The following is a 16,505-nucleotide window of genomic DNA, read 5'->3' on the forward strand; positions in this document are numbered from 1 at the left end:
CTATTTAATGTGAATCCGCTGACGACGTTGTTCGAGAGGGTATCAAAATGGCCGAGGTGTCCCAGGGTGCCCTGCGCGCGTGCTCCGATGACGTCACAAGAAAACAAGCAATTGCTATTACAAGGGGGGTAGATACTTATCCAAGCAAGAAAATATAGTTTGGTATTTTTAATAAATTTTCTGAAATTTGTAGAATTTGTTTTTCACTTGGAAGTTGTGGGTTATGATGTGTAAATAAAGGTGGAAAAAGTCTGATTTAATGCATTTTCATCCCATAGTGGGGTGGCTTAGCCCAAATATTCAAAAGAATTGTGCATTTTGTGATACAAGCACCAAATTTGGCACAAATGTACATTAATATGTTGCGAACATTTTCAGATATTGGGCCACTTGAAATTCCGTAATTTTTTTTTTCAAATTTTTTCAAATTTCGTAATTTCAAATTTTTCGGGTGACACCGTCACAATTTCGGTCTTCGAGGCCGGCCGATAGGCAAAGTGTGACCGGAAGGGACGAGGTTCTCCTGACCACGTGGCCCTCGATCTGGGAAGCGAGAGGCGTTCCATTAGTGGACGCGCCCCTCACGCCCGACTTTTGGGCGGCCCCGGCAGGCCGTTTGTTTTGACGTTCCGTGACAGGCCCCGCACCCCCACCTCCGGGCCGACCGGAAGCTTGTGCTGAGTACATCATACCTGAACAACTCAGTGAGGCAGAACACAGCAGTGCACACCAGGGTGACCCCTTCAGTGCATAAACCAATTAACCTGTCCACTGCAGGGCATATAGAAATGAAGTTATTTTCTGCATATAATAATAATATAAGTTCAGTTCTATATAACAATTTCTGTTATCACCACTACCACTACGACTACCACTACTACAAGCTTTGTCTGGAATTTTGTGGACTAACAGACAAACAGACATACAGACAAGCTGGGATCAAAACATTACCTCCTTCCACCATTGAGTGTAGAGGTAAACATCATGGAAATTATATCATGCCCTAGATTTAATTCATGCTTACCCGTGTATTTGCTTCACTGGTTCACAAGGTCTTTTGCATACATGTAATTCAGACTCTCGTCTTCATTGCTGACCACACAATGTTCGCAACATATTAATGTACATTTGTGCCAAATTTGGTGCTTGTATCACAAAATGCACAATTCTTTTGAATATTTGGGCTAAGCCGCCCCACTATATCGGCCGGCCTCGAAGACCGAAATTGTGACGGTGTCACCCGAAAAATTTGAAATTACGAAATTTGAAATAATTTGAAAAAAATAATTACGGAATTTCAAGTGGCCCAATATCTGAAAATGTTCGCAACATATTAATGTACATTTGTGCCAAATTTGGTGCTTGTATCACAAAATGCACAACAGGTTTGCTATGCTGCTACACTACCAAGCTATAAGGCAACACAAGGTGAAAATGTTGAAAGGAGGTGTAGACTTTTTATCGGCACTGTATATACCCATATTGTTCCACCATTTGTATACATTTTTAGCCCCTGTTGGGTATAGTACAAAACGAGGGCTTATGGATTTGCTCTCGTCCATGCGTCCGTGCATCTGTAGCCATATCTCGGAGATGTATGGACCAATTTTGTTCATACTTGGCACAAAGACTACATGTTGGTATACATATGCACATCATTTTGTTTCGTGATGCGATCAAAGATGGCCGGCTGGTGGCCATTTTATTTGTAAAAAACCCGATTTTGAACATGTCCTCAACCATTTATCGGAAATGCATTTACCGATCTTGCTCAATCTTGGCACACAGATAGTTAATGATGGCATACATATGTGCGTCATTTTTTTTTCTAGATCAGATCCAATATGGCCAACTGGGAGTCATTTTGTTACTTAAACATGTCCCCCAACCTGTTACTGAACATGCATGGTCCGAATTTGTTCGAACTTGTCACACGCACAGCACATGACGGAATATACATGCACTTCACTTTATTTTGCGATAGAACAAAGATGGCCGACTGGTAGACTGGCAGCCATTTTAGTTGTAAAAACCCAATATTTACCACGTTCTCAATCATTTCCCGGACTGCATTTACATATCTTGTTCAAATTTGGCAAACAGATCTGTTTATGAATGATGGGTGACATATGCACGTCATTATTTTTCGAGGTCAGATCCAAGATGGCTGACTGGCAGCCAGCTTGTTACTTAAACGTGTCCCCATCAATTTCTCGGACCATGTGATATGAAATTGTTGGTTCCATCTATGGGCACTAGCAGTGCCCTCCTCCTTACATTCATTACTCATGATGCAGTTCCTGTGTCTGCCGCGCGATGAGCGGCTATTTAATCACCTGTGAGTGTGGAGGGATGATACTGTTGTCTTGTGCCTTCAAGTTGGTAAGATGGTTATTTTACATCCTTATATACCTGCTAATGTCTCTGCATTGCCTCGATATTAATGAAGGCGCTCAGGGATGCTTGCTTAATAGTGCCATGTGTTCCCTTTTTAGATGTGTTGCATTCAAATGAATAAAAGCTCACTTTGGAAAAACCTGGTGAGCGTCTTTCATTTCACCACATTTTTATTCACTTGAATCCGATGCCTGGAGCGATGGGGAAGCTGCTGTGTCTGGAGGTTGTCTCCGGTGACCCTCAGGCTACGAACTCCACGGACCAATGGGATCATTGGTATAATTCTCTACAGCATTACACCGCGGTAGTTCCCGATCTCACTGAGCCGCAGCGGCTATCAATTTTGACATGTCACATCAGCGACATGTATGGCTACATATCCCAATGTACTACGTACGAGGCAGTTGTCGCGATTTTGCGAGGCATATACGTCAGACAATGGAGCGCGTTGTATGGTTGTCACATGCTCGCCACTCGGCGCCAGGACCCATCGGAGACTCAGGAGCATTATATCCAGGAACTGATACGCTTGTGAAAAGAGTGTTTGATGGAACCTCGGACAGTTGCCGAGTTGACCGATGACCTGATGCGCGATGCGTTCGTGGCGGGAATCGCCTCACCAGCCATCAGATTACGGCTGCTTGAGGAAGCCACGTTGACCTTTCAGCAAGCGTGCGACAAGGCACACGTACTGCAGTTGGCGGCAACCCGCGTGGAGGCGTACAGTGGATCCTTTCTCAAGGCGGGGGCCGCTGTCAAGGCATGCCTGGAGCCGGCGGCTCCGACTGAGCGGTCTCTCGCGGGATCCCCGGATGTCGTGCTGGAGGAACCGAGTGCGGGAGACGATGGGATCCCGAACGCCGCCGCTGTGAGGTCTGCGGGGCGAGAAGGCCAGATGTTATTTCTGTGGCAATAAGAGACACCCTCGGGCATTCTGTCCCGCTAAAAATTGTGAGTGTCATAATTGTGGGAAGAAAGGTCACTTTGCGAAGATGTGCCGGGTGAAATCAACTGAATCAACTGAATGAAATCAACTGAATGAATCAAAATCAAGATTTGCCGGGCGCTCTACCCGTGCAGGGACTAACACCTCACGGATGGCACGCACCGGAGATCCGGGAATCGTGCGCGGTTTGCGTAGCGCAGTGCTACCTGTGCTCGTGGAAGGAATCCCCTTGGACGCACTTATTGATACAGGAAGTTCTTCGAGCTTCGTCAGCCATGCGTTGGTACGACATTACAGCTGGACGAAGGGATCAGATACCCGTCGCATTTACCTGGCTTCATCGGGACTTTGTGTTCACACCAAAGGCGTTTGTTCCCTCAAACTGGTAGTCAATGATACATTGTATGCAGATGTGAGACTTGCGGTGATGCCCGATTTGTGCGCCGATTTGCTGCTGGGTCATGACTTCTTGCGCAGACACGGTTGCTTGGAGATGCGTGTGGGGGAAGGGGAGAACACTCTCTCGGTCTGCGGCCTAGCCGAGATGGCGATAGATCCCCCTGCTCTGTATCCCAGTCTGACGGCCGATTGCTGACCTATAACCCTGAAATACCGTAGGTACACTCGCGCCGATGCCGCCTATATCGAAGATGAGACCAAGTGTATGCTCAGTGAGGGCATTACAGAGCCGAGTAGATCGCCGTGGAGAGCTCAGGTATTGGTTGTGCATGCAGAAAATCATAGAAAACGACTGGTCATTGATTACAGTCAGACGATTAATAGGTTCACACAATTGGATGCGTACCCCTTGCCGAAAATAGACGACCTAGTCCGGGACATGGCCAAGTAGAGGGTCTTCAGCACCTTAGACCTCAAATCTGCACATCATCAAATACTGATCAGGGAATTGGAACAGTCCTATACCGGATTCCAATCGGGACAGCGATTGTACCAATTCCGGCGAATCCCGTTCGTAGTTATCAATGGGGTGGCATGTTTTCAATGCGCGAATGACAACATCTTGGCTAAAGAGAAATTGCGAGACACCTTCGTTTACGTGGATAACATGACTGTCTGCGGACATACCATGGAGGGGCACGACGCTAACTTGAAACGATTCTTGGAGGGGGCGCGATGTTACAATTTGACCTTCAACAAGGCGAAGTGCCACTATGCTGCCAAAACAATCGACCTTTTGGGGTACACAGTGACTGGCGGGGAGATAAAACCTGATGCCATGCGCCTTCGGCCTTTGTTAGAAATGGCGGCACTGTGTGATCGAGCGTCCCTGAGGCGGTGCCTCGGGCTTTTCACGCATTATTCGAGGTGGGTCCAAGGCTACTCAGAGAAGATAAGAGCTTTGGTGGACTGCAAAGCCTTTCCTCTGATACAGGACGCGTGAGACGCTTTTCAACTTCTGAAGGAAGATATCGCAGGGGCCTGTGTGACCTCGATTGATGACAACATTCCATTTCTCGTCGAGACAGACGCGTCAGATTGTGCGATTGCTGCCACCCTCACCCAAGGGAGTAAACCGGTGGCTTGCTTCTCCAGGACACTGACCTCGGCTGAATGCAAACATTCGGCAGTGGAGAAGGAGGCGTACGCGGTTGTGGAATCCGTCAGATGGTGGCGCCACTTGCTGCTGGGCAGGAAGTTTGATCTTTTGACTGATCAGCAGTCTGTGGCATTTATGTACGGCCATAAACATCCTCAGCACATAAAAAAACAAGAAAATATCACTAGCTGACTACTGTTATGACATAATCTATCGGCCCGGGAGCGAAAATATAGCAGTGGACGCCCTATCTCGGCCATCGGTTTGTGCCGGCATGACGTCGGAGGATCTGAAGCGCATCCATGACTCATTGTGTCATCCCGGGGTAACTCGTTTCGCTCACTTTGTGCGCAGCCGCAACTTACCGTTTTCGATTGAGGACATCAGACGCCTATACCGCACATGCTCAGTGTGCGCTGAGTTGAAGCCACAATTTTATAAACCGCCGGTGGGGCGCTTATCCAAGCGACTCACCCGTGGGAACGCTTGAGCATCGATTTTAAAAGACCTCTACCCACGCAGAGTACGCTACGTTACATGCTCACGGCGGTTGATGAGTTCTCGCGTTTTCCATTCGCCTTTCTGTGCTCGGACATGACGTCAGCCACGGTCATCCGATACCTGCGTCAACTGTTTGTAATGTTCGGGTACCCGGGGTTTGTGCATTCAGACAGAGGGGCTGCGTTCATGTCGCAGGAGATTCGGACCTTCCTTGTGGGCCTGGGCATAGCCACTAGCCGCACGACTCCCTATCATCCGGAGGCGAACGGCCAGGTAGAAAGATTTAATGGAGTAATCTGGAAGGCCGTGATGCTGCGCTTACATTCACAATCGATGGGGTTGTTTAATGGCCCCCAAGCCGTGCCCGAAGCATTGCATGCCCTTCGGACGTTGTTATGCACTGGTCGAATTGCGGCCATTTTAGTTGTAAAAACCCAATATTTACCACGTTCTCAATCATTTCCCAGACTGCATCTACATATCTTGTTCAAATTTGGCAAACAGATAATGAATGATGGGTTACATATGCACGTCATTATTTTTCGAGATCAGATCCAAGATTGGTGACTGGCAGCCAACTTGTTACTTAAATGTGTCCCCATCAATTTCTCGGACCATGTTTGTCCGATTTTCTTCAAACTTGGCACAAAGACAATGCATGAGTATACATATGCAGAAGATTTTGTTTTGTTATCCAACCAAAGATGGCCAACTGACAACTTTTAACTCCGCACAGCAAAATTACTAAAACCACAGTGGTGGCTATGACATTTTATGTCTTTTTCTTCATGTTCCTGTTGCATTTTTTGTCTCTTCGCTTGCTGGGTAGTGGCCTCTCACCTCTATATGCCCTCGAATTAAAAGAGCAAATACAGCTGGCAAGGTATGCGCAATGGCTCTTTGTGTTGCTTGCAGCAGCCTCCAATACATTCCTCCCTGTGAATGGAAGAATCACCTTATTAATTGAGTGTCATTCATTATTAACTTATTAATTGAATGCAAAAGATATTTTATCCTTATTGTACGAACAAGAGCGCCAGAAAAAACATTTTGGCAACTTCCATCATCTTGTCTGAGGCAGAGTGTAATTAATAAAAATATAGAAGAAAATTTGTGTGTGTGTGTGTGTGTGTGTGTGTTTGTGTTTGTGTTTGGTCATTTATGCATTTATGCATTTGGACCCTGCAGGAACAGGTGCAACCAAACTTTGCATGGCCTCCTCTTTCATCCAGAGGAAGGTCAAGAGGGCTATGTTTGGATAAAAATAGAATTAATTTTCTATAGGATTTTGTGCCTTTCTATAGAAGCCATTCTATTGAAACAGGTCTATAGGATTCTCAAGAACGATCCTATAGGATTCTATAGAAACCGCTCTATAAGATTGTATCGAAAGTGCTCTTCAGGATTCTATAGAAAACATGTTCTATAGGAAAGTTGTTCTATAGAAACGGTCTTAGAGTTCTATAGAAACCCTATTGGACTGTTCTATAGGATGTCTATAAGACTTCTACAGAAACATTTTTATGGAATCTCTATCAAACATTATTTGCAGGGCAAATACAGTACATCACAACAATAGACATGCTGCACTGTAGAAATAGAGTCCATCATGTAGTGAAAATGTATCAAAGTTGAACCCAGGTGTGATGCTCACTTAAACCACTGAGAGGCGTCTTTAAGACCTCGGATGTCCGCGACTCCGGGCCACTCCTGCGACATTTACTCGATGACATGTAGACTCGGATGGTACGTACGTCGTACATGCAGACATTCTAGGCTTGCTTGCATTGACTAATATTATCGATCCTTCCTATATGATGCCACGATCCTGATATATATATTGCATGATTGTATTCTACAGGATGATGCCAGAGATCTGATTGTTATTAAACCTACCTATGGGACAAAGTTGTGGACTTGATTGATTTCTACAACACTTAATAACAATCAATCTCGCCGTCCACTCGAGAACAAGAGGCGAACATGGCGGGACACAGGATGATCCAGGTGCCGATATTTGCCGCCGACCCACAAGCAGCGGATTCGGGCTCGGAGCTGACGCATTGGCTCAAGACACTGGACAATCAGTTCAAAGCCCAGGACACCGCTGTCACTGATGAAACGAAACTAGACGTACTTCAGACTAAAGTACACCATAACGTCTACAGGGGAATCGAACAGTGTACGACATTCAATGCAGCTGTGACGGAGCTGAAACGAATTTACATTAAGAAACGAAGTGTGGTTTATTCCCGGCATCTGCTCGCAACACGGAGTCAACAGCCCACTGAGACGCTGGATCATTTCGCCCAAGAGCTGCGACGTCTACTTGCAGATAGTACTCCAGAGGTACGCACTCATGAGCAAGTACAAGATGATCTTGTCCGCGATTCTTTTGTCTCTGGGATCAGCTCTTCAACCATTAGACAAAGACTTTTGGAAACTGCGGACTTGACGTTCACGGAAGCTTTACGGCTGGCGCACGTATATACTGAGGCCCGGGAACAATCTAACGCCTATGACCACACACGTGTCATTGCGGGGACTTCTCAACAAGCTCGACCGGAGAGAGCTACCGCCGAGGATGCGGGAGTGGACTCGACCTCACTGCCGGAACCCCTGGCCTCTCCCGAGGAGGACCCGGATTCCGGCTTGGCGGCAGCCGCAGCGGCAGGACCAAAGCCTGGACGAAATGCTACGTGTTACTTCTGCGGAAATCGACAACATCCCAGGTCGGTGTGTCCGGCTCGAGGAGCGATATGTCATTTGTATTCGACAAAAGGACACTTTGCAAAAGTTTGCCGAAAGGCTGCGCGGGGCAAACGAACTCGCGCGACCTTGAATGGGCTTATCGCCGAGCCAACGGGCCGAGCACAGAGCGGGGCGCCTCACCGGCTTTGATGAGCGGTGCACCTCCTCGTGGGCCCCTGGCTGTGCGCTCGACCTTGGTGAGATTCATCGGGCCGCCAAAACAAATGGCGCAAACACGACCGAACGCGGAGCGACTGTCCTTGGCTGGTATCCGAACGTCTCATGATGGCTTTGAGACTCATCGCGTGACTCTAGCGCCATCCGAAGGCTGCTCGTACGAACTACAAGCTCTTGCTTCGGCACGGGAAACTACAGTTGGCTTCGACCCTTCTCGCGTGACACGTGCGCCATCCGCTGGCTGCTCGTACGAACTACAAGCTCCTGCTTTGGCACGGCAAACTGCAGTCGGTTTTGAAACTACGCGCTTGACACGAGCGCCCTCCGGAGGCTGCTCGAACAACCGGAGAACTGTAGCCGGCGTTGGATCTACACGCGAGGCGCGATCATCTCGCTCGGATGGCTCAATACCTGCCGGTCCACCCGGTCTTGCTCAGGCCATTATACCACTTATGATCGAAGGCATTTTTGCTCGGGCTTTAATCGATACGGGGTCCACAGATAGTTATATCGATCATCGACTGGTGCAAAAACATGGATGGCCGATCCTTGGGACAAGACGTCGGATCTTTATGGCCTCCCAAGGGCTTCGGCTCAGCACAAAAGGGGAATGTCGATTGAAGCTTGTGATAAAGGGACGCATATTTCCAGATGTACATCTCATGGTCTTACCTGCATTATGTGCTGATATTTTGTTAGGACATGATTTTCTTAAGCGACATGGACGTTTGGAAATGGAATTTGGTGGGACTGATACGCTTGCTGTGTGTGCACTCGCAGGGATGGAAATTGAGCCTCTTTCGCTGTTCCCCAACATGACCACGGACTGCACACCTGTAGCAGTAAAATCACGGCGCTACTCACGAGCAGATGCGCAATTCATTGCGGAGGAAACGGCCCAGCTCTTAAAGGAAGGTATCATAGAACCTAGCCGGTCGCCGTGGCGGGCCCAGGTCTTAGTGGTGCGACGTGAAGCGCATCGCAAACGCATGGTAATCGACTATTCGCAGACGATTAATCGATTTACACAGCTCGATGCCTACCCTCTACCGGGGATGGACGCACTGGTTCGACATGTGGCCCAGTACTCGGTCTATAGCACTCTCGATCTGCGTAGTGCGTATCATCAGATCCCCATCTCCGGGGCCGATCGCATCTATACCGCCTTTGAATCCGGTCAAAGGTTATACCAGTTCACCCAACTACTTTTTGGGGTGACGAACGGGGTCGCCTGTTTTCAGAGGGCTATGGACGACCTCATCGCTAAGGAGAACTTGACAGATTTTGTATATCTGGACAATCTTACGGTTTGCGGGCATGACCAGGAGCATCATGCTGCTAATCTGAAGCACTTCCTCGAGGTCGCGCAGAGGTATCGCCTAACCATGAATGAGGCTAAGTGTCGTTACTCCATGTGCATGATAGATCTTCTGGGGTACACCGTGACCCATGGCTCTGTTGCTCCAGATAAGGAGCGTCTGTGACCCTTGCTCGATATGGCCCCGCCCTGCGATCGAGCTTCGTTGAAGCGTGGTCTTGGGCTGTTCGCCCATTATTCTAAGTGGGTGCAAAATTTCTCCGTGAAACTCTGCCCATTTGTGGCCTGCAAAGCATTCCCCATGAGCCCTGCCGCTATGGCTGCTTTTCGGGGCCTTAAATCTGACATCGCTGGCGCCACTGTGGCAACGATCGACGAGCGCAAATCTTTCGTCTTGGAAAGTGATGCCTCGGATCATGCGATAGCGGCGACTCTCTCCCGGGGGGGGGGGGGGGGGGGCGCCCTGTGGCTTTCTTTTCGCGGATTCTCACCTCCACTGAGCGGAGGCATTCGTCTGTCGAAAAGGAAGCGTACGCGATCGTCGAGTCGATTCGGCGTTGGCGTCCGTACTTGCTTGGACGATGTTTCCAAATCATCACGGACCAACAGAGCGTTGCGTTTATGTACGACACCTTACATGCTCAATGCATTAAGAATGAGAAAATCACTCGCTGGCGTATCGAACTCGCCGACTTCTGCTCCACCATCAAATATCGCCTGGGGAGGGATAACCTGGTCGCCGACGCCTTATCGAGGCCGGCTACGTGTGCGGGTCTCATATCTTTGGAGGGTCTGCGCGCTTTGCACGACACTATGTGTCATCCTGGGGTGACGCGTTTCGCTCATTTTGTGCGTCGTGGTAACCTACCGTACTCGGTTGAGGACGTCCGCCGGGTCTGTCACGACTGCGCTGTATGTGCGGAACTCAAACCGCGTTTTTACAACCCTCCCATGGGGACGCTGGTCAGGGCTACTATACCGTGGGAGAGATTGGCGATGGATTTCAAAGGGTCGCTGCCGGTGTCGAGTAACTCTCGTTAGCTGCTCACTATTGTTGATGAGTACTCGCGATTCCCTTTTGCTTTCACATGCGCAGATATGACGGCCGCCACAGTCATACGGTGCCTGCAGAACTTGTTTTCTATGTTTGGGTATCCGGCCTACGTGCATACAGATCGGGGTGCGGTGTTCCTGTCCCAGGAAGTGAGGAGCTTCTTGCTCCAGAATAATGTCACTTCTAGCTATACCACCCCGTACAGACCACAGGCGAATGGGCAGGTCGAACGCTTCAATGGGATTATATGGAGGGCCGTCATGCTAAGCCTCAGGACCCTCGGCCGGGGCCTAGATAAATGGGCTTGGTCTCTACCTGCGGCGCAGAACTCGATCAGGGCTCTACTATGTACGGCCACCAACCAGATTCCTCACGAACGGTTGTTCCACCACCCAAGAAGCTCGGGTAGTATCCAATCTTTACCTAGTTGGCTCGCTGAGCCGGGGCCGGCCTACCTCAAACGTGCAGGTTCACACGAGCAAGTACGATCCCTTAGTGGATAAGGTGCAGGTACTCCAGGCTAATCCCGAGCAAGCTCGTGTAATGACGGCAGATGGACGTGAGTCCACAGTCTCCGTACGCCATCTCGCCCCTTGTGGGGTCATCGACCCTTACGGGGACATCGACGAAACGATTTACGAGTCTATGGACTCTCCCGATGCTCCGCCTATGGAGCATCTGCCGTCCCTCCCATCGCCAGAGACACCCCTGCCTGAAGGCACTGTGGTGGCCCCTCCGACGCCTGCCTCCAGCGGCTACTCCGATGCAGGGGACTCCGGGCTTGGGGATGCCGTACCCGGTAGTTTCCGGACCCGTGCTGGCAGGGCAATTCGCCGCCCTGACCACTACGGATGGACCGACTGACATGGACTGACAACACTAATCAATTAATGCTGTCGCATGCTTGCTTCCTGCCTAGCGGCAGTGTAGTTCTAACGGCGGGGAGAATGTAGTGAAAATGTATCAAAGTTGAACCCAGGTGTGATGCTCACATAAACCACTGAGAGGCGTCTATAAGACCTCGGACGTCCGCGACTCCGGGCCACTCCTGCAACATTTACTCTATGACATGTAGACTCGGATGGTACATACATGCAGACATTCTAGGCTTGCTTGCATTGACTAATATTATCGATCCTTCCTATATGATGCCACGATCCTGATATATATATTGCATGATTGTATTCTACAGGATGATGCCAGAGATCTGATTGTTATTAAACCTACCTATGGGACAAAGTTGTGGACTTGATTGATTTCTACAACACTTCACAATAGTAGACATGCTGCATTGTAGAAACTAGAGAAATACCCGTGCTACACACGGGTGGAAGGCCGGAAGCAAACAGGCAATGCAGATACGGCGAATGCTAAAGCATGAAACCAATAAATTCCACATTCCTGTCGCACCTTCAGTCGCATGTCAGACATGGACATCAAGTTCGTGGAGGACTTCCATGAAAAAGGTACCCGTTCGCAAACAAACAGGTACGTTCACGTATAGAAACATCGATTGTGGGACCGTGGCGAATTTGCATATGGCGATAGCAAAATATCAGAAATTGAAGCCTTTTTTTATTTTAAACGATTCATATAAACATCCATTGAATCATATCACACGCAAATCATCAAAATCTAAACAGTATCTTTAGAATTTCAATAAAAGCCCCATCACTGTTCATATCGGTAAATATTATTCCATCGTGTTTCAAATCGTGATCGATAATCGTGGTCACAATCGCTATGTCGTATGTACTCCCGATACGTGTACCAAATTCCCGATACGTGTAACTGTAGCAAATCAACAGTTAAAAGGATTTTGAGCCGATAGGCGTTACGGCCTTGGCAAGATCGATGGAGACAGCGATCTGTTAGATCTGATCCTCCTTCATGCTGAAGTGCAGATCCTCCTTCATGCCACATCCGATCGATGCAGCCGTGCAGCGATCGGTGCAGTCGTTTGTGCGGCACATGGTGCAGCGATCGGTGCAAACGTGGACTCCCACACTGCCACATCCTGCTGATACTTGCTCCCGCATGACGTTATTTTCTCGGGTGCCGCACAAACGACTGCACCGATCGAGATTTAACGGATGTTTATATAAATTGTTTAAAAGAAAAAAAGCCTTCAATTTCCGATATTTAGCCTTTTCATTTGGGCCTCCCAATTGAAGCCCCACCCGTAGGGCGGGTACCGTTGCTCGACGTAAGAAGACGTCACAATGAGAACAATGAACATCATGCAAACGCGAATGTTATGCGGGAGTCCAAACCTGAGAATGCTGGAGACCAAAGCTGAAATTGGGAAAACTAAATAGCCTGTTTTACTCCTGGGGATCCCAGGATTACCCACCGAAAATATCTTTGCGATCGGTTCAGCAGTTTTTACGATACCTTCGAACGGACAGACAGACAGACAGACATTTGGTGAATTATAGTAAGATACAGTACATCACAATAATAGACATGCTGCACTTTAGCCCAAAAGGACTCACTACACGTCACATGCCTGGAACACTCGTTTCACTTTTCAGGCAACTATTCGTAGAGGGCCAAGGCTCTTTAGCTCCGCTGCCGAAGGTGGGTGGATGGAGGTTGTGTTTTCACCCCTGTCTGTTTGCCTGTTACTTGCAAAATCGAATATTTTTCCAAGTATATTGGTTTGTCTTGTGGGTTATTCTGAACGTGTGTCTCTGTATGTCAATCGCCTTCAGGTCACAATTTTAAACCGATCTTTAAGAAAGTTCAGCAAATGGTAGAGCTGATAATCAGGAAAAAGCCGATTGAATTTGAGGTCAAAAGGACAAAAGCTCAACATAGAACAAGGTCGACAACTTAGGTGCAATCATCATACGTTTTTTTTGTTTTTTTCCAATACGCCAGAAAAAAAATTCCAATTTTTTTTCCAATTTCCGCGTTTTTCCAACATGCCATTTCTGTCTGTCTTATGAATTTTTGTCGTTACTTATCCAATCTCAACCAAACTTGACAGGATGACCAAGGGTTACATAATGAAGGTTGGAGCACATTCATTTGCCCCCCTCCCCAAGGGGGTTTTCTCCCCTGAGCGGGTTTTCTCCGCCATGGCCGTCAATGGGTTGCGTGTTGAGGTGTATAGCCGTATTAAGTTAGCTTTATGGTGGCGTTTTTCCGAGGCCGCTTCGAATAACAAAACTAACGATAATAGAGTAATATTAATGCTATTACAAAACCATTGTTAGAAAGTCTCTGATGTTATTCGTACGATATATGTGAACGTTTCCTGCTTTGCTTATGAATGTTTTCTTGCAATATGTTGATGCCATGTTGGTGTAGTGCGAGCCTGTAATTCTTACTTTTTTCTCTTAATTTGCACCGGAAAGGGAGGACACTTCCGGCTTCTTGCTGATGGCTCATGTGAGCGAGTTGATTGCCGCCATCTTTGCCTTGTTTTATAAATGTTGTGCCGAAAGGGAGTTTAGTGTCTCGTCCTGTCCGAACCGTTTGATCACGGCCCTTTTCCTGGATCCACTGTTCTATATTATCCTCCGTACTAGCTAGCCTTTACCGTAGGATTTCAAACCCGACTTTTCATGGTCCTTCGAGCCGCATAACGAACAGCTGGATAAGGAAATCATGGACGAGAATATCGCCGCTACCCTGACTGCCGATTGTACTCAAACAGCAGACAATACCAGCAACATTATCCCGGTTAGTCCTTTAACCACTCATGGCACGAATCCATTTGTCTCTGTTTCGGTGGCCGAAAACGCCTGTATTAGCCACCGAATTACCGGGTCCGGCCATCATCGGCACTGGCAATGAATTAACGGCGTCTTCCTGACCCGAAAGGAATACCATACCTGCCAACCTTTTTTGAAAGAAAAGCGGTAGGCTGGCGTCGCACGCGTCCCTGGGCGGGTCCTGGGGCATGCCCCCCCCCCCCCGGGAAATTTTTCAAAAAAATGAAGCAAAATGGTGCAATCTCCTGCATTTTGAGACCACAGTTAGCTGAAATATATCAACATATTTTTAGAGTGAAAAAGAGAAAACTTAACATGGTTGATCTACTCACCAATATTAATTTTTCTAAGACATCATGATCATCAGTCACGTTTCCATTAATTACTCACTGTCCAAGCTCTACATGTATGTGCCCATACATGTACACAAGAGTTTACATAAACTCACTGATACATCTTTATGAATGAAATGACTGGCCACTCTGATTTCATAACATATTTACAGTTTCACACATATTTACAGTTTTCAGGTTTGAACAGTTAAGATGCACATTTAGCTATTCAGAGCCTGGTAGGTGGCAGATTTGGCCTTCTCAAGAAGGTCGGCATCTGGCTTCATCCGGCTTGAAGATGTTAATCTTCCCTGCCAGCAAACCACACAGAGTGTTTCTGACGCCATGGCTGTCCTCGTACACGCTTGACTTGGCGTGACCTTCCTTGCCGCGTCCCAACGTGCTCCTCTGATCAGTTGTCATTTTCTTGACCATGCTGAAAAGGGACTCACAGTAGGCATTACTGTGAGGGATCAGCAGGACGTGTTTGGCCAGTCTACAGAGCGATGGGTAAATGGGCTGGCTGGTGGCAGGGTCCGTCATCTTCTCCATGGCTGCCCAAAACACATCTCCCTCTCATCTGGGTCATATGCTGGCAGGGTGACATCTGACTGATATGTGCAGAACTCTCTGCACAGCGCATCTCTGTTCTCTTCTGGGGCAACAGATGCAGGGAGCTGTTCAACCAGTGTAAGTAGGCTCTGCATGGAAGCTGTCTTGGAGGAGGCTGGGTCCACGATGACCGCATTCCTGATCAAAGGGTCCTGGAATGGGAATTTGTCCCTCATGTAGGTCAGGGAACCAACGTAGAACATTCGGACCTCTGCTCTGAATTTCGTCACTCCACTCCACTCGTGCACTGAAGCGATGAGTACTCTCTGTTAACTGCAGTCTTTGATCATGAATGGAAAATGGCGCGTTGTCTTGAAATGAATGCCCGCTGTTTCCTGTCGTCCCATTGGTCATGCTTAGTTTGGAAGCAATAACCAATCGCTGACGAGATAAGAAATCAAGGTCAGGCACGGGTTTTGTAGAATGTAGAAGCAGCCGCGTGTAATACGATCTTGGCAGTGAGAAACGAACGCAAAACTGAAAAAACACAACTATTAATTTTTTTCCAATAACAATTTCCAAATGCGGTATGTCTGACTAATAAAATCGGTATGCGTTGGGAGCTATAGAAAATCGGTAGGCTACCGCGCGAATCGGTAGGGTTGGTAGGTGCGGAATACGTATCCCTGAACGTTTGAAAGACTATGTTCTTCATTACGTACCTTCAAACACGAGTGGTTCTTCCCTTAATCAGGAGTGTGGGCCGAGTTCTTACCGACGACATTCATCAGGAAGCCACCAACCAAAGACCGCCTCACTATGCAGTGCACAAAGCTCACGACGCAGCCCTTGTTCCAGCTACAGCCGTGGACTACATCCATTACATCCCAACTCAGTGGTATACAATCGGCTATTCTAATGGCAAAACGACAACAGTATGAACTGGAGGAACTAATATGTCAAGTTGGGGAGAATGAGAGAGCTGAGAAACGTGGACGGCAGCTGCAGGATGAAGTCCTTCAGGCTCAGGAGATGGAGCGCCAGGCTCAGGAGATGGAGCACCAGGCTCTGAGGGAACGCGAGGCCTTGTCCGTCCAGCTAACAAGACAGAGACGTCTGAGGAAGGCTGAAAAGGAACTGGAGGAAGCACGGTTGATTGTGTCGTTCTTGGATGCAGGAGATGAATCACCTACCTTT

General features: G+C 48.0%; 1 protein-coding gene across 7 annotated transcripts in view; it reads right to left on the bottom strand.

The window, feature by feature from the left end:
* Nucleotides 1-16,505, bottom strand: part of LOC137423686 (sterile alpha motif domain-containing protein 9-like) — an 85,578-nt gene that overhangs the window by 11,180 nt on the left and 57,893 nt on the right. For 5 of the 7 annotated variants that reach the window (XM_078773875.1, XM_078773876.1, XM_078773877.1 and 2 more), the window contains one exon: nucleotides 6,243-6,338. The exons of 1 other annotated variant lie outside the window; for it this stretch is intronic. The gene's annotated coding sequence lies outside the window, so the exon portion shown is untranslated. Of the gene's footprint in view, nucleotides 1-2,336; nucleotides 3,273-6,242; nucleotides 6,339-16,505 lie in introns of those variants that run through there. One more of the 7 variants, XR_013622800.1, reaches the window with a different exon arrangement.

The sequence above is a fragment of the Myxine glutinosa genome, chromosome 3, assembly GCF_964187855.1.
Source record: "Myxine glutinosa chromosome 3, kmMyxGlut1.1, whole genome shotgun sequence".
Classification (NCBI taxonomy): domain Eukaryota; kingdom Metazoa; phylum Chordata; class Myxini; order Myxiniformes; family Myxinidae; genus Myxine; species Myxine glutinosa.